Consider the following 18603-nt stretch of genomic DNA (forward strand, 5'->3'; position numbering starts at 1 on the left):
ATGACATCATGGCCGGAGCTGAAGCCGGTCACTTAACTGACTGAGCCACCCAGGTGCCCCTAAGTTTCTCGGCTTTTAGTTTACCTGCTGAGTTTTCTTTAAAGCACCATCTGCTTTAAATTAAATCTGTGATTAAATCTGTGATAAATCAGGGGTCTCTGCTATCTGTTAGGCAACATTAGTGCACTGGCCCTCAAACTGTGGTCCTTAGACTATTAGCATTAGCCTCACCTGGGAATTTACTAGAACTGCAAACTACTGGCTCACCATAGATTTACTGAAACAAAATCCCTGGAGGTGCAGCCCAGCAGTCGTATGGTTTAGCAAGGATCTAAGCTAATTCTAATGCACGCTAAAATCTGGGAACCAATGCATTAGAAGATTTACTCTTTAAAAGCAATAGGCTGCTTCACTGGTTTCTGTCAATTTGACTTGACAGCCTTTATATTTCATCATTAAAATTCTAATATTGTAGTATAACCTCTAAAATACTCCAAAGTCTGAAAAACAGGACATCTGTCAGTACTATAAGACAAGCAACCGAAGAATGATTGCTTAACACACTGTTCTACCCATATATGCTGCTTAATCAATTCACGTTGTTACTGTTCTTTTATTAGAAATTAGCTCATTCTAGATCTCCTTCTGAATAAGAAGTTTTGTCCTTGCTTCAGAAACATTCAAGTAAAACTGGAAAGTGACTCCAAATTACAATTACTATTTTCCAAGGTTTTAGAAGTCACAGAAAAAGAAAACGATCTGAGCCAAAACTATAACTCAAAGTAGTATTAGAACTAGATGTAAAGATATATGCAAGTCAAGTGGGTTCTGGGTTACTCTCTATTTTAGAGCTCTAAGTGGGTTCTAGATTAGTGTCTATTTTAGAGCTATAATTCATTAATAATATAATAAGCTGCCACAAGGTTGTAAACATGGCTTAATAATAGAAACTCTGTTAACATAACACATCAGTAGGTCAAATGTGAAAAAAGCATACAATCACATTAAAGATTACCTTTTTAGCATTTGATAAAATTAAACTCCCTTTCATTTTTTTTTAAATTCAAGAATAGAAAACTACCTCCTCAAAGTGACTTAAACTACTTTAAACCTAATAGTCTGGAAGTTCTGATTTAAAAGAGAAATAACTTTTAGTTGGGGACAATCTAATTCTGTACCAAGAAGGCTTAGGAGAATCAACTAAAAATTAAAGATGATTAAATTTAAAATGGTTTTACATTTTACACTACATGTAAAGATATGCACAATTAGGTCAAAGGTTCAAGAGCAGAAGATTGAACTGCAAAAATACAGCTTTACTACAAAAACAACAGAACTTCTGAGAAATCAGAAATAGTAATGGTATTTCTAATAGGACTAAAATGTCAATTCCATGAGATGAGAGGGGTTTTTGTTTTATTCACTGTTACATCCCAGACCTAGAATAGTGTCTAACACACAGTAGGCACTCCACAGGCATATGTTGAAGGAATAAACGAAACGCAACTGCACACAATAAACCTTTAGATCACATGTGATCTGCCAGCAGACGATCATCTAAGAATGGTTCATTACAAGTCCACAATGAGATAAGGCGTTTGCAGCAAAATGTGAACAAACTGCATCACTGTGCACACCATTTAACTCAGCTTTTTTCATAGGAAAATTATCTCAATGAGGGAAGCAGAGGACTGGTTAACAATCTGGCTCAAGCTAGTTATCTCATAAAAGACCAATGGCAAACAGTTCACATACTGACTACACTGGGTGGCACTGCTTTAGACTAAATGTTGGGAGTTGATGAGAGAAAAAAAAAAAAAAACAAACAACTTCAAACCAAAGAATAATTTGTAAAAATAACATCTGGCTGCTGAAATGTGGTCGTAATTAGGTCACTGCATCTCTGAAAGGAAGCAACAAAAAATTTTAAGGATAAGCTCTTTTTGTCAGTTAAAAGTCAGGTTCTAATCACGGAAATTTAGACATTCTACATGAATGAAGTCTTTATACTTTAAGAGCAGTTTATAGTAGATGATCACAGGAATTTAGGCATATAAAGAAGTTATGCTTTAAATATACACAGTTCAAGTATATACCTCACTCATCACTTTAAAGTGGGTCCAATATTGTTGTATCATCTCAAATACAAAAGTAAAACAAAGAACTGAGTCATGCTGGTAGTTTAATGAGGACTACGGGACAAATAGTCAAATTAACACTAATTTATACACAGGGCCTCTGGGAAAGTGAATGGAACTGATGTTCAGAAGACCAGGTATGTGACCCTGAAACCAAAACTAACCAACTACACATTCGAGGGCAAACCACCTCCTTCTCTCTGCTCTTCAGCCTCCTCACCAGTAAATAAAAAGACTGCCTTAAACAATTTCTAAAGACTCTCAAATTTTTCATTCAGTCTAAGTAATTGATACTACCAGACTGCTTTGTTCCTGAATGAAGGCAGACAGGTGGTTCTACAAAGATAAGCTGAAGTTCAATTCTATCTATAATCCTATAAAGTCAAACTAATTTAAAAGGCATAGACATTTATACAGAGATCTGCACAGAACACCTATCAATCTCCTATGTAAATGACTGACATACATGACCTAGTTCATATGAGAAATCTGAAACATGGACGTTATCATTTGCATTTTATAAACAGTAAAGATCTCACAGCAATATAAAAAAAGAAAACTAATAAAAAAAAGAAAACTAAAAAGAATTCATTCATACTTGTATGACTCCACTAGAGAAACACTTCCTTCCACAAATGGCCTTCTACAAACCAAACACTACACATTATCTTACAATTTTCTAAGGACACAGTAGAGGTTTCAAGCAAATCAGAGATGCTGTAAGTATAGATAAGAGGGTTATACCTAAAAATGTTTTTCATGAGGCAAAGATAAAGAAGAAACTAAAGTGAATGCAGTAAGAGAATAAAGGGAAGGGTGAAACTTTAGTTCCCAAGTTAATAATAGGGAAGCAAAATAAATACCTGATGCACAATACACAAATGCTTGAAACCTTAAAAACTCAGGGGATGACCAAAATAAAGTGGTAATTTGAAGTCCTAATCGAACATATAGTAGGAGATAGATTACCCATAACCCTATTTCCTACCTGTTCTATTCTGAAGACCTCTGACCTCTTCTCAGCATTAGCAACTCCCGTAAAGGCGGTCTTCCTAAACGTTACTACCCACTATGAACACAACTTCCTATTTATTCTATTTAACACATACCAGGCACTCATGTGTACCAGAGTACTGAAAAATAGGCAAATTATAGCAATCTCTGTAGTCATGAAGCTTACAGTGGGGAACAGAAACAGACAAGATTCCTGCCAAACAATAAGGACCTCTGTAAGAGTACGCTCTAAGGTGCCACAGCACACACAAAGGCAATTAACAAGACTGAATAGGCCAGGAAAGTCTTCCTAGAGGAAGGGATGTCCAAGCTGATGCTTCTATTTTGTTACATTTTCTATTCCTTCAGCTCTCTTTTTTTAAAATTTTTTTAATGTTCATTTATTTTTGAGAGAGAGAGAAAGAGTGTGCGCAGGGGATGGGCAGAGAGAGAGGGGGAGACACAGAATCTGAAGGCTGACTCTGAGCTGTCAGCACAGATTCTGACATGGGGCTCGAACCCACGAGCTGCGAGATCATGATGACCTGAACTGAAGTCAGATGCTTCACCAACTGAGCCACCCAGACGCACCTTCCTTCAGCTCTCTTAATTACCACGTCCAAACTACTTACTTTTATACGTCACTGCAGTTTCCACACCCTTCTCTTTCTCCCGTTTTTCTACAAATTGATCAGCTCTCTCGTACTTTCTACCCATCCTTCCCCACCAGCCTAGTCTCAGTGATTAGAACATCTTAAATTTCAATATGCTTCTGCCACATCTGCCTTCAAATCACTAATCATCTTTCTTTTCCAGTCCCATACCCAGCATCTAAGCACTGTTATAGAAATTATACCACCTCACTGTCAGAGCCCTTGTAAATGCTGAGTCCATGACAACTTAGGCAAGACTAAGCATATTCCTAAGAAGCTTTCACTCCCTAACTTCCTTTACCATTACAAACCTTTACCCTCCCCTCCGGCTTCCCGACTTCCCATCCTCACCTACCTCAGCCAGTGGTCTTGCCTACTGCTTCAAAATGGTTTGAATAATAATTAGGCACAGCTGAAAATATTGCTTTAGACATTTTTTATGGGTAAAAGAAAAAATGTTGTGTGTACTGAACTAACCCACCAATCTAACTAAAATTCCTCACACGGTTTCATTGGGAAAACAGATCTAGGCCTAAACATAGGACTTACAAATAAACTTTGACCTACCATCTGACAATTCCAGCTATTAAAAATACAGCCAAAACCAGAACTAAGAAGTAAGTAAACTCAGCTCTCAAAATTGATACTAAGTTTATGCACCAAAGATCATATGATCTTTCTCAGAAGAGTGTCTCTGGCTTTCCGAGTTTATGAACTCTTCTTTTAAATACAAATCTAATAAATTTGACTGCTAGTCTCTTGTAGACTGGTGAAGCAGCTTTCAAAAAAGGGGGAAGTGAAACACTGCCAAAGTGGGGCACACTGACAGCAACAAAATTAGTAGCTGCAAAGAAGAGAGAAAACGTAAAAAAAAACTATAAAAATATGTAAAATCAAACAGCGTAGCAAAGCAGGATCATTTATCATAGGAGCAAAGTAGCTCTGTGGTGCCCTGGGGCATCACTACATTACAAGTGGACTACAACACATGATATTAACAATGAAATTTCAGTTTAAAAAAGATTAAATTGGACCTAGTATTCAGTTTATATACGGTAATAAATGTGCATAGATCTACTATAAAATATGTTCGTTAATATGGTCAAAATAAAATCCAATGGATGGCTTAAATTAGCTCATGTATTTACATAATAAATATATTAACTACAGTTACTCTCTAGAACTTATATTGCATATACACCCTTATATATAAATAATTGCATTTGTCGGAATACAATTTTACATAGCTATGAAAAAATTAAACTAGTCTTTTGTTTCCTGTCATGTTCACCATTCAAAATTAAGACAATAACTGCATGATTTAAAATTGAGGGGATAGTTTGGCTGATTTTTACATATTGTAGGCATAGCACAATTCTACATTCAAGCAAGAAAAACAAATATTAAAGAAAACGGAGAAGTTCTTCGGAGTCTCTAATCATACACTAGTTAACCAACTCATTCATTAGTTTCCATCCAGTGTTGTTTCAAATAAACGTTCCAAATGTAAAATTATTTCATTAATCAACTTTAAAAGTAAAATGAACTGCAAAGACCAAAAGACCAATGTCTGAAATCCGAGTATACAGCAAGAAAGCATAAAAAGAAAAGAAAAATGAAACTGCTTAAAATTTGCACTTAGAATTTGTTTTGGAACTTGATAAAATGATCCCTAAAAATTCATCTGGAAGAATAAAAATAGGAAAAGAGACAAGAAATATTTTAAATGGAAAAGTTATGCGGATGACCCTGAACTATAATAGCAAATTTTAAAACATATTAAGAAGCTATAATAACTAAAGTAATGTAGTACTGGCAAAGGAATAGACAATTTAATAGAACAAAGCAGAAAGCTCAAAAATAATAATTTATTATCTGATAAAGGTAGCATTTCAATTGAGGGAAAAGGAAGGCTTATATAATTTATGGTGGTTAGACCACTGGCAACCCAATCTAAAAACTGTTTTAACTTAGAACCCTCTTTGACACTATACAACAAAATAATGGATAAAATATTAAACTGTAGAAATTAAAAACCTGAAATATAAGTACCAGAAGATATGTACAAAAATTGAGGGTAGGACTTCCTGTCAAAGGCAGAAGCAATAAAGTGTAAGACTGATTTAGCTACATTAAAAATGAAAACTTACATATTGAAAAGAAATCACTCACTATAGACAAACCTTAAAGAAACCAAAAGATGGGGAGTAGGGTGGAGAGACTTCCATATTACGATCAACAAAGAGCCAATGCCTTTAATATATTAAAAGCTTCAGTAAACAATAGGGAAAAACAAGAACCCAGTAAAATTGTGCTAAGAATAGGAACAATTGCCCACAAATAAAGAAATATAAATGGCTAAAATATTTTCAAACTCAGTAGTCAAAGAAAAGCTGTAAAATAGCACAACTATTAAATATCAGAGAGAGATGGAGAGGGATATTCTCATAACTGCTGATGGAAATATAAATCAGTCCAATTTTCTTGGAAGAAAAATTAGGAAGTTACTATCAAAAAGGCTTTTAGATTCAAAAGTTCTTCTAAGATTTTAAGGTAATAGGTATCAAGATCTTATTACGTTATTTTTAATAAAAGTAGAAAACCTGGAAATAATCAAATGGTTCAATAACAAGGGATTAATAGCATGAAAGATATCTATATAATAAAATAATTGTCTAATAACATAGAAACCATTCACAGTATATTAAGTTGGGGTGGAAAGAAGGAAGATTACCAAAAATCACAGCAATAGCTAAAAATTACTAAAAACTTAAATAAATTATATCAGACACATAAACACACACCAAAGTATAAGACTCTCTCTTGGTAAGGGATTACAGATTGCTTTTGTTCCTTCTTTTTGTTTATCAGTATGAAGATCTTATTACCTTTTCTGCGTTAAGTAACACATTTAGAAGTTGCCTCAGTTTCCTTTGAATAATAAAGGGCTCCCTTGTGTTTATTTAGGCTCTCAAGTTCATCAAACAATAACTCAACTACAAAACACTAGAAGACCTTAAACACATTCTTTCTGTCTTCTGTTTATGTTGCTATGCAGAGGTCTCCTGATGCGTTTTTAAAAAATTTTTTTATTTAATAATAATTATTATTTTTATATTAAATATTTTATATTAAAATTATTATATAAAATTTACTATATTTTTAATAATAAATAAGTTTATTTTGAGAGACAGACAGAGCAGATGAGGGGTAGAGAGACAGGGAGAGAGAATCCCATGTAGGCTCAGTGCTGTCAGTGCAGAGCCTGATGCAGGGCTCAAACTCATGAACTGTGAGATCATGACCTGAGACAAAACCAAGAAAGAGTTGGACGCTTAACTGATTGAGCCACCCAGGCACCCCAAAACTTTTTTTAAATAAATACAAAAGAATGTCTATAACATGTTACTCCATGTGTAAAAAGGAAAAATAAGAACATATTCATATGTGTTTATATGTAGACAAACTGGAAGAATACACAGGAAAGAAGTTGTAACTCAGAGGGTAAAAAACAGGCAACAATGTCAAGAGAACGTTTCACTGAATAACTGTGACTATTTTTAAATGTGTGAATGTATTACCAATTAAAAACTAAACTGAATAATTCTTTCATGACAATATATGTACTTAAAATACTTATGAATAAAAATATATATAAATGTAAGCATATATAAACAAAACCACAAAAAACATCAAATACCCAAAGCAATCTTGAGAAAGAACAAAGCTGGAGGTATCACAAGCCCAGATTTCCAACTATACTACAAAGCTATAGTAATCAAAATGGTATGGTACTAGCAAAAAACACAGACACATAGACCAATGAAACAGGATGGAGAGTCCAGAGATAAACCCACATCTATATGGTCAATTAATCTATGACAAAAGAGGCAAGAATATACAATGGGAAAAGACAGTCTTTTCAATAAATGGTACAGGGAAAATGGGACATCTACATTCAAAATAAATTGGACCACTTTCTTACACCATACACAAAAATAAATTCAAAATGAATTAAAAATTAAATGTGAGACCTAAAACCATAAAACTCCTACAAGAAAACACAGGTAGTAATCTCTCAGACACTGGCCTTAGCAACATATCTATAGATACCTCTCCTCCCACAAAGGGAAAAAAGGCAAAAACAAACTATTAGGACAACAACAATATATAAAAAGCTTTTGCACAGCAAAGGAAAACATCATTAAAACAAAAGGCAACCTACTGAATGGAAGAAGATATTTGCAAATAATAGATGCAATAAGGGATTAATATCCAAAATATACCAAAAACTGACACAACTCAACATCAAAATAGCAAAAATCTCATGGAAAAAAAGGCAGAAGACCTGAATAGACATTTTTCCAAAGAATCCATACAGGTGGCCAACAGACACATGAAAAGATGTTCAACATCACTAAGCATCAGAGAAATGCAAATTAAAACCAGTGAGATAACCTCACACCAGTCAGAATGGCTTGCATCAAAAAGAAACAGCAAGTCTTGGCAAGGATATGGAGAAAAAGGAACCTCATGCCTTGCTCTGAAGAATGTAAATTGGTGCAGCCACTGGAAAACAGTATGGAGGTTCTTCAAAAACTTAAAAATAGGGGGGCGCCTGGGTGGCGCAGTCGGTTAAGCGTCCGACTTCAGCCAGGTCACGATCTCGCGGTCCGTGAGTTCGAGCCCCGCGTCAGGCTCTGGGCTGATGGCTCAGAGCCTGGAGCCTGTTTCCGATTCTGTGTCTCCCTCTCTCTCTGCCCCTCCCCCGTTCATGCTCTGTCTCTCTCTGTCCCAAAAATAAATAAAAAATGTTGAAAAAAAAAATTAAAAAAAAAAAAAAACTTAAAAATAGAAATATTATATGATCCGTAATTCTACTACTTGGTATTTACCCAAAGAAAATGAAAACACTAATTTGAAAAGATACAGGCACCCCTATGTTTACTGCAGCATTACTCACAATAGCTGAGGTATGGAAGCAACCCAAGTGTCCACCAACTGGTGAATGGATAAAGAAGATGTGGTATATATATACAATGGATTATTACTCAGCCATAAAAAAATAATGAGGTCTTGCCATTTACAACAAGATGGATAGACCTAGAGGTACTACGTTAAGTGAAATAAGTCAGACAAAGACTGTATGATTTCACATATATGTGGAATCTAAAAAACAAAACAGATGAATAAGTAAAACAACTGACTCTTAAATATAGAGTAGAAACCGGTGGTTGCCAGAGGGGAAGTAGACTCAGCAATGGGCAAATAGATTAACACATTAAGAGATACAAACTTCCAATTATAAAATAAATTAGTCATGGAGATGAGAAGTACATCATAGGGATTATGGCCAATAATACTATAATAATGTTGTATAGTGATAGATGGTGTCTACGCTTATCATGATGAGCACTGAGTAATATACAGAATTATTAAATCATGTTGTACACCTGAAACTAACAATATTGTGAATTTACTTCAATTATATATTGATTTACATATAAATAAATGTAAACATATATATGTCACATTACTCAATATTGGCAAGGTATATATTATATACACTATTGGTAGAATTACATTTCATTAAAGCCTTTATGGAAGGTCAACAAAAACCTTAAAAGAATTAGTCCTAACAAAATATCCAGTCACACGCTCAAAGATACACACATGCATACACACATACACACACACACACACACACACACACACAGAGTACAGAGATAGAGAGAAAACACTGGGTGGGGGGAGAAGAGAAAAAAGGAGGGGAATAGCTCTATATCTGTATATAATGAAAGTTCATTACAATTCTATCTGTAATGCTGAAATATTAGAAAAATACACACTGCAGCTATAAAGATAATGACATTAAATATATTTATCAATATGGAAAGAGCTTATGGTATTATACAAGTAAAAATCCAAGTTATACAATAGCAGTTACAATATGAGCTTTTGGTGTTTATTTTTTATATGCATTGGAAAGGAACTAGAAAGATAAATACCAAAGCATTAACAGTGCTTTTAACCCAGTGAGTTTAAAATGTTCTTTAGGTTCTTTCTATATCCCCTGATATCTTTTCTTTTCAGAAAAACACATGAACTGCTTCTATAATAAGGAAATATAAAAGACATTTCATTATAAATAAAATATAGATATAACAATTCCTACCCATAACATTTCCATGGTTTTAGGGTTTAGGTTTTAGGGTTTTAGGTTTTTTTTGGCGGGGGTGGGTAAGGGAGGTTATTTTGTTCTTAATATATAAAACCCACCAACACAGAAGTGAACCGAGATCTCGCGACTGCAAATCTACAACCCTTTCCACTGTATCATGCTATGTAAATCACTCAGATGTGGCATTATCGTCCTTTATATTAATTTACCCTTTAAATTACTCAAATTTTATTATATTATAAATTCCAGATAAGTTTTACTGTATATTAAAAACAGATATTACCTCTGTTCATATCCTTCCAAAGGATTAGAGATATACAGGATATTATGAAACCCAAATTCTAGGTTGGAAGAGGCAGAATAAAAAAATACAGTATTTGACTTAGAAATGGGTTGTACTCCAAGTTTGACTGAGTGTATTTCCACACAAAAAGAATGCTGTTTTTGTTGAAGAAATAAGTATCAATTGATTGCCAGACCAGCCCAAAAAGTTTAATTTAACCCATAATTGGCAGAAATATATTACCAGTGCATTGTTATCCCTATTAGACACACATTCCTAACCCACGTAAAACAGGAGTAGGGAAAAGTCACAAAAGGCTACGAACACTGTTCCAGCCATGGTAAAATATATTGTTCTTTCAAGACAGAGAAATCAATGAGAAAAAAAGAGGAAGAAAGCAGTCAAAGATTAAGGGTTGGTTCTCACTTCTCTTCCCTAGAACAGTGGTTTGTAAACTATATTCTGTCCCAGGAAAAAAAAACGGTTATGCCACTCAGAAAACCTAATGACTACAGTATTCTCAAAAAGGCACATGATACTTTAAGATTTTCTAAATATCTATGCAGTGATGTCAAAAAGTATACATTTGCAAAAGGCAGCACACTCATACCAATATATAAATTTTTGTGATGTATCTTAGTATATCAAAAACATATACAAACGTATTAATATATATGTTAACATGTTAAAATACATCACAAAATAAATCAATTCTCATGTCCTTGGATGTAACGCAAAACTACGTATCAGTCTCACACCTAGAGAATCAATCAGAGCTGTGTGTCAGCCAACTTAAAAATGGTCATGAAACCTTAGACCCAACAAACTATCAACTAAAAAAGATTCATTCCCTTATATTAAAAATCTATTATTATTTTATATGAAATTATATCTTTTTCATTTTAGGAATCATTTACATCCTGTATCAACAGACTTTATTGTTAGGACATAATCAATACGTGATAGTAGATATCAAATTTTCATTTCCTATCCAAAATTACTAACCACTTTCTGATATATTTGCTGTACTAAAGAATCCATTTTTATCCACTACTATTTTTAAGATTTTTGTTTGTATTTTTAAAGTAATCTCTACACCCAGCCTGGGGCTTGAACACACAACTCCCAGATCAAGGGTCGTACACTCTACCGACTTAACCAGCCAGGCGCCCCTACCCACTACTGTTCCTAAAGATTAATTTTGAATTTGGTACATTTAAAAATAACAAGTTTTCAAAATCTCAGCATGTTAAAAAAATGACTTGACTTAATAATTCATAACATAATGCTAACTTTGCAGCTACCAGTAATTCTGTAAATCTAGCTAAATGCACATTGGCATGATAATCAAGTACAGTACAATACGTTCAGAGTAATAGTCGTGGGATTTTCAGTAAGACAAAGAATATATAAATTCACAAAGGAACGTTTTCAAGAAATTAACACTTCAGTATTAATTATCTGTACTTTCTATAAAACGGAACATTAATGTAATGTTAAACTTCACAATCAAATCTGACCTGCCAAAGTAACCAAAAATTAATATCCCCAAATCTTTAAAGAACTGTGGGACAATGACAGCCACAATCAAAGAGGAAGAAGTAAAAAGTAAAACTGGTAACAGCACTTAAAAGTAAATATTAAATCCAAAAAAAAAGTCATAACATGTAGTATGTATTTTCCCAATTTCGGTAAAAATATAAGCAAGCATCCCAGAAAAGTAGTAGTCAATGTATAATTTGTATTTTCCATATTTCTTTTAGGTTGTCGAATATACTCATTTAATGTATTCAGTAGGCACATGTGTTTAGTGGCTATCATATTGGAGAGCACAGAAATAGAAATTTCCATCACCACAGACAGTTCTACTGGACAACAGGCTATAATGTAGACAAATCATTTTTCTCTGTGATTATAAAAATTATTCCCATAAAACTGCAAACATCTGCCCCTACACTTACATTTTTATAAGTTTCCTAATCATATGTTGATGATACATTTTTTTTGGTTTTTTTGAGGTTTTTTTAAGTTTTTTTAGTGTTTATTTTTGAAACACAGTACGAGCAGGGAGGGGCAGAGAAAGAGGGAGACACAGAATCTAAAGCAGGCTCCAGGCTCTGAGCTGTCAGCACAGAGCCTGACGCGGGGCACGAACTCACAAACCTGAGATCATGACCTGAGCGAAGTCGGACACTTAACCCACTGAGCCACCCAGGCGCCCGCCCGTTTTTTTAAGTTTTTTTAATGTTTGTTTATTTTTGAGAGAGAGACAGAGACCGAATGCAAGCAGGGGAGGGGCAGAGAGAGAGGGAGACACAGAAAACAAAGCAGGCTCCAGGCTCTCTGCTGTCAGCACAGAGCCCGACGTGGGGCTTGAACCCACTAACCTCGAGCTCATGACCTGAGCCGAAGCCAGACACCCAACCAACCGAGCCACCCAGACACCCCAGCTGATAACATTTTTTATAAGATGATGGCAACAACTAACAGGAGAGTATGTACTATGTGCCAGGAACAAGAACTATGTGCTTTGACTGAGTATCTCATTTCATCTTCAAATAAACCCTACAAAGTAGATGCAAGTCCACAATCCCTTATCTGAGAAATGTATTTCAAATTTGGAAGTTTTCAGGTTTTAGAAAGAATAGTGTAAATAAATCATATGCTAGATGCTCTCCCTCTACCCCTCTTTCTCTGTCTCTACCCCTCCCCAGCTCACACATGCTCTCTCTCTCAAAATAAATAAACATTAAAAAAGGGTGGGGGGGGGGCACCTGGGTGGCAGTGTCAGTTAGGTGTCTGACTAGATTTCAGCTCGTCATGATCTCATGGTTCATCGGATGGAGCCCTGGGTCAGGCTCTACACCGACAGCATGGAGCCTGCTTGGGATTCTCCCTCTCTTTGCCTCTCTCCTGCTCGAGCTCTCTCCCTCTCAAAATAAGTAAATAAGCATTTAATATATATATATACATATATATATACATATATATGTATATATATATATATATGTATATGACACTCTCAGAGTCTAGGCAAGCGCTCAGGAACACAGTGGAATGCATGAATGTTCACACTAAAGACAAGTGAAGTGTATACACAACTGTGTATCTGCTAGGTCCTGGTTCACCATCAAACTAGCTCAGAACCAGTATTCCCGTTCTCCAGTCTCATAATTTGCAACTACACTGCAATTTTAGAATAACGAATCTACGAATTTTTACCTATTTTTCCCTATCTTACTAAGAATACTTAATATAAAATTACCAAAATGACTCTTTCTCTGAATTTTAAGGATTCATTTCTAAGACTGAGCAACACGTTTTTCTCCCTAATTAGAGACAGACATACTATCCTCAACTCAAAGGCCTACTAACTTTCTTTTCATGAGATAACTGATAGAGGTATTTCAGCACAAATTCAAAACTGTATTTTGTCCCATTTATAAGATGACACACTTGTTCAATGCAAGGACTTCATTCAGTTGGATGTAGCAACTTGAACATTTCCTTATTTTTATTTCTGAAAGGAAAATAAGTATAACCAACTTTCTTTTTTTTTTTTCTTTTTTTTTTTAACGTTTATTTATTTTTGAGACAGGGAGAGACAGAGCATGAACGGGGGAGGGTCAGAGAGAGAGGGAGACACAGAATCTGAAACAGGCTCCAGGCTCTGAGCGGTCAGCACAGAGCCCGACGCGGAACTTGAACTCACGGACCGCAAGATCACGACCTGAGCCGAAGTCGGCCACTTAACCGACTGAGCTACCCAGGCGCCCCAGTATAACCAACTTTCAGTTACACAGCGCTTTTGCGTTCTCAATCAGCTTTAGCATTTTCTCACTTTCAGAAGGAAAGATTGTGACCCATTTCAAGTAATTTGAAAATCCTCATTATTGTTGTATCTATAAACCAATGTATATAGTAAAATATTCCAAATAGATGCATTCCACAAAAAGTACAAGGATAAGTTCATCCACGTATTTCAGTGTAATTTAAATTATCAGGAATCAGGAATTAAAGTATTAGTTAATAGTGATAAAATATAAAAGGTACATTTAAATATCCACATTATGTTAAATATTACATTAAATATTCAACCATGTAGCCATATCCAAAATTATGACATATCACAAATAGGAGCATCCAATAAGGAGCATGTAAGTAATAAGTATACAATTTCAATGAAAAATTATACTTTCTCTTTGTTACTGACATGGCCTTGCTTAAAGTGATTTGGTGGTCAGGTATAGGAAACTGAAATAAATGCTATGAGTATATGAAAATAACATTCCAATACTTCTTAGAAAAATTAGACCTCATTACTAATAACACTAATTAACACTAATAATTCAGCTTTGTCATTACTTCATTACAGTACACTACTCACACATAAATTAATAAACATTCATTTGTAAACTAAACTTCATAGATCAGAATCAAAGTTTTATTGACTGAAATGTAGTTTAGCATAATACATCAAAGCACAGACTCTGATGGAGTTACACTCCCAGGCTTAAACACCAGGTTTTGCCACTTATTATAATGGCAATTTTTTGCAAGTTACTAACTTTTGCGTCTCCATTTCCTCCTCTAATCTGTGAGAGGGGAGTAACAGTATTCACCTCATGGGGCTGTGTGAAAATTAAATGAAATGGGGGGGATGGGGGGGTGGGCCTGGGTGGCCCAGTCGGTTAAGCTCCCGATTTCGGCTCAGGTCATGATCTCGCAGTTCGTGAGTTCCAGCTCCGCGCTGGGCTTTGTGCTGACGGCTCAGAGCCTGGAGCCTGCTTCAGATCTGTGTCTCCCTCTCTCTCTGTCCCTGCCCTGCTCACATGCTGTCTCTCTCTCTCAAAAATAAACATTTTAAAAAAAAAAAATGAAAGAAAGAAATGAAATGGTATACGGAAGCATTCAGGAAGTGCCTGGTACACATTATGCTCTACACAAGCATTCAGTATTATTAAAGCATCCCTGAAGGTGTAATAAATGTCAGCACTGTTTACCTTTAAGAATTTTTCTCCAATTTCCTAAAAAACTTAAACACAGTAGGGATACTCAATATTTGAAGCAACCCTGTGTGAGTTTAATGAACATCTATTACTAATTCCTATGTTTACATATCAGGTCTCTTTAAAGACAGATTAGCGTGAGGATAGAACTGGGAACAGAATTCTCTCACAGCTCAAAACTTATAATGTTAAATAATAGCCAAAAGATACCATTTTACATAGACAACTCTGCCCTAGTCTAATGCAGCAATGAATAAACAGATTTTGCTATATACCCCAAAAATTCCCAGGAAAAGAAGCAAATCTTACTGTACTAGTTCAGTTTGGGACATACTAAGTTTGAGATGCTCACAGAATACTTAAAGGCACTCCAGGAAGCAGTCAGAAGCACAGACTTCAGGAAGCTTACCCTCAGAAGGTCATCACTCCCTCCCTTGTACTACCATGAAATTAATTGCTCACATCCTATCACATGACAGTCACGTGTCTCCACAACCCTTCTCTATTGCTGCACTATTCTGAAGGCATTTAGGTACCACCAGATAGGAGGCCAATAAATGTTGGTTTTTAAAAATGCAAAACTTGCACAACTGTACAGTTAAGAGAGTGAATTTTATTGTATATAAAAAAACACTCCTGAATAAAAAAATTTCTTTTCAATCTGTGAACTTTAAATATGGATGAAACTTTCATTTGGAAGAATTCTTATAAAATGTAAGTGACGTGTAAACACAAAACCATTTTTTTTTTAATTTAGTTGCATGAGAATTACTAAATGCTACCAAGCAGTGAAACCTGGCATCATCACCAGGTCAAAAACCTGACAAAGTACAATATAACAAAGCAAGAAATATATAAATGAGTAAAATAAAGAAGAAAATATCCAATGAAAACTCCTTGAAGTGCTCTTAATCAAAATTCTTAAGAAGTTTGTTAAAATACCTGCAATGTGGATTGAAAAGATTTCACTTTGTAATTTACAGGCTACTTGAGTTCAGTAACTTAAAAATGAAAAGCCTCTTGGGCCCTCCCAGCACACATTACTCAAAGAGCTGTGATAAGAAACATACAGCAAATGTGCTGAGTTATATGCACTCGGTAAGGGAAAGCTGCTTGTCATCCCCAACCCACCAACTCTTTGATGGCTCGTCCTTTAGTTTAAAATCTGTAGAACACTTCCTAAAGAATACTTCACTGGTAGAATTTACAACACAAACTTAAAATATGGTCAATTCTCTCAAGGCGCTAACAGTACAGACCAGCTGCCAGTTCTGTATTTGATCAGGACAATGTCATTTGTGTTTCACAATTAGACACCTTTCACAGTGCAACTATCCCCTGGAAATGATACCACAATACTGTTACTTATTTAGAGGGCAGGGAGCCAAGAGAAAAACAGCTCATTAGTGGTGAAATGACAGCAGAAGATTAAAAAAACAGCAATACAGGGGCACCTGGGTGGTTCAGTCAGTTAAGCGTCTGACTTTGGCTCAGGACATGATCTCACTGTCCGTGGGTTCAAGCCCCGTGTCGGGCTCTGTGCTAACAGCCTAGAGCCTGGGGCCTCCTTCAGATTCTGTCTCCCACTCTCCCTGCACCTCCCCTGCTCGCTCACTCCCTCTCACAAAAATAAACATTTTTAAAAAATAAATAAAAACAGCAATACAATACAAACAGGCTGAACGAAACTGGTGGTCGTTGGGGGGGACACAAGCGGGTAAGGATTCACAGAATGAAATTCCTATAACACAAAATAAACATGAATACTTAGGGCTGCACTTCACATGTGAAATAAGCAACAATAAATGTATACTTATTCTTATATAATCAAAAGCCTAAAAACCTTACACCAATAAAAAACATTGGTAAATTTGAAAAGTTTCCCCCAATTTGGGCCCTTTTTTTGTGTTCTATGAAGCAATTCATAAGGGGAAAAAAATAACTTCAGACTATAAATGATGAATGTAACTATTAGGAATGGTCTCTCTAAGAGGTCTGAAATAGAAGGAAAATGTACATTTCTTCCAAAGCTGTAGCCAACAATAACTTTTGCATTCTGAATCCAGCTTAAGCACATTAGTTGAGAAGATGTTTGCAAAAGTATTTAATAAGAAAGTGCTGAATTTAGCTTTTATTTTTTTCTGTTTTCTTAAGTGGCCTGCAGTCTATCAAATGCACTAAGAAGAACCTCTCCTAAGTATAAATGACAAAAGGAAATACAGCTTTCTTACAGAGAGCTGTTTCTATAGACCAGGTAAACCTTTTCTGTAAAGGGCCATACAGTAAATATTTTCAGCTTTGCAGGCCACATGGTCTCTGTCACAAATACTCTGTCATATAGCATGAAAGCAGTGACAGATAGCAAATGAGTATGGATGTGGTCCAATAAAATCTTCTTTTCAAAAGCAGGCAGCCAGTCCATGGGCCCATGACCATAGTGTGCTGACCTATGCTACAAAGCTTATTTTTTATTTACAACAAATACATTGTTTTAATAAATACCGCCAACTTTAAAATATGATGTCTGGGAATTGCTTTAAAATATTGTATGAAAGAAAAGTAGACAGTAGGGAGAAAGGTTAAGTAGGACTAGCAAAACACAATTATTGTTAAAATTGGATGATTTTATGGAGTTCATGAGTTCATTGGAGTTGGAGTTCATTATCCTACTCTCTTATGAGTTTGAAATTAAAAAGCTTTCAAAAACACAAAGTAAATCAATGAACCAGCTCTACAAGAAAATGAATTTCTTCACTTTACTGTAAACCTTCTGAAGCACATTTGATATTCTGAAACATAATTAACAGAATGAAATATAAAACATTCTTAATGTAAATCTACAAAACTAAAATGAAAATGCTTATCATATAAAAATTATACCAGCATAAAACCCTTAACATTTTCCACAATTTGAAACCCAGGTTCACCTCATACAACTCTTAATATACTAAGTTTATTCTCATCTTATCTAACAAAATACATTATCAATTTCTGGTTTAAGAATATAACTATTTTCATAGGGGATATGCTATTTATGTTAACACGTAATAGGTATACTATTTTGCAAGTAAATTACTAATTCTTTATTCCTCAGTTTTAAACTCTGGGCAATAAATATTAACGGATTAAAACCCACATAAACAAATGCTGCTTAAGGTCTTCAACAACTAAGAGTGTAAAAGGAACCTCACACCAAAAGGTTTGAGAACCTACGACCTAAACGTTCTCAGTGCTGTCTAAAGTTATGTTTATCGAGCATAGAACAGCCTACGTATCTGAACAATAATCATCACACAATAGCGTTAACCCTCTATGAAGGCTACCAATATACACCCACAAGAGGAAG

General features: G+C 35.1%; 2 protein-coding genes across 10 annotated transcripts in view; one reads left to right on the plus strand and one right to left on the minus strand.

Annotated features, from left to right (window-relative positions):
- SUPT3H (SPT3 homolog, SAGA and STAGA complex component) overlaps positions 1-18603 on the minus strand; it is a 535933-nt gene that overhangs the window by 504193 nt on the left and 13137 nt on the right. The window lies entirely within an intron of this gene.
- The window catches only part of RUNX2 (RUNX family transcription factor 2), a 259057-nt gene that overhangs the window by 24378 nt on the left and 216076 nt on the right, over positions 1-18603 (plus strand). The gene's annotated exons all lie outside the window — the stretch shown is intronic.

This window comes from Panthera tigris, chromosome B2 (assembly GCF_018350195.1).
Source record: "Panthera tigris isolate Pti1 chromosome B2, P.tigris_Pti1_mat1.1, whole genome shotgun sequence".
NCBI classification, from domain to species: domain Eukaryota; kingdom Metazoa; phylum Chordata; class Mammalia; order Carnivora; family Felidae; genus Panthera; species Panthera tigris.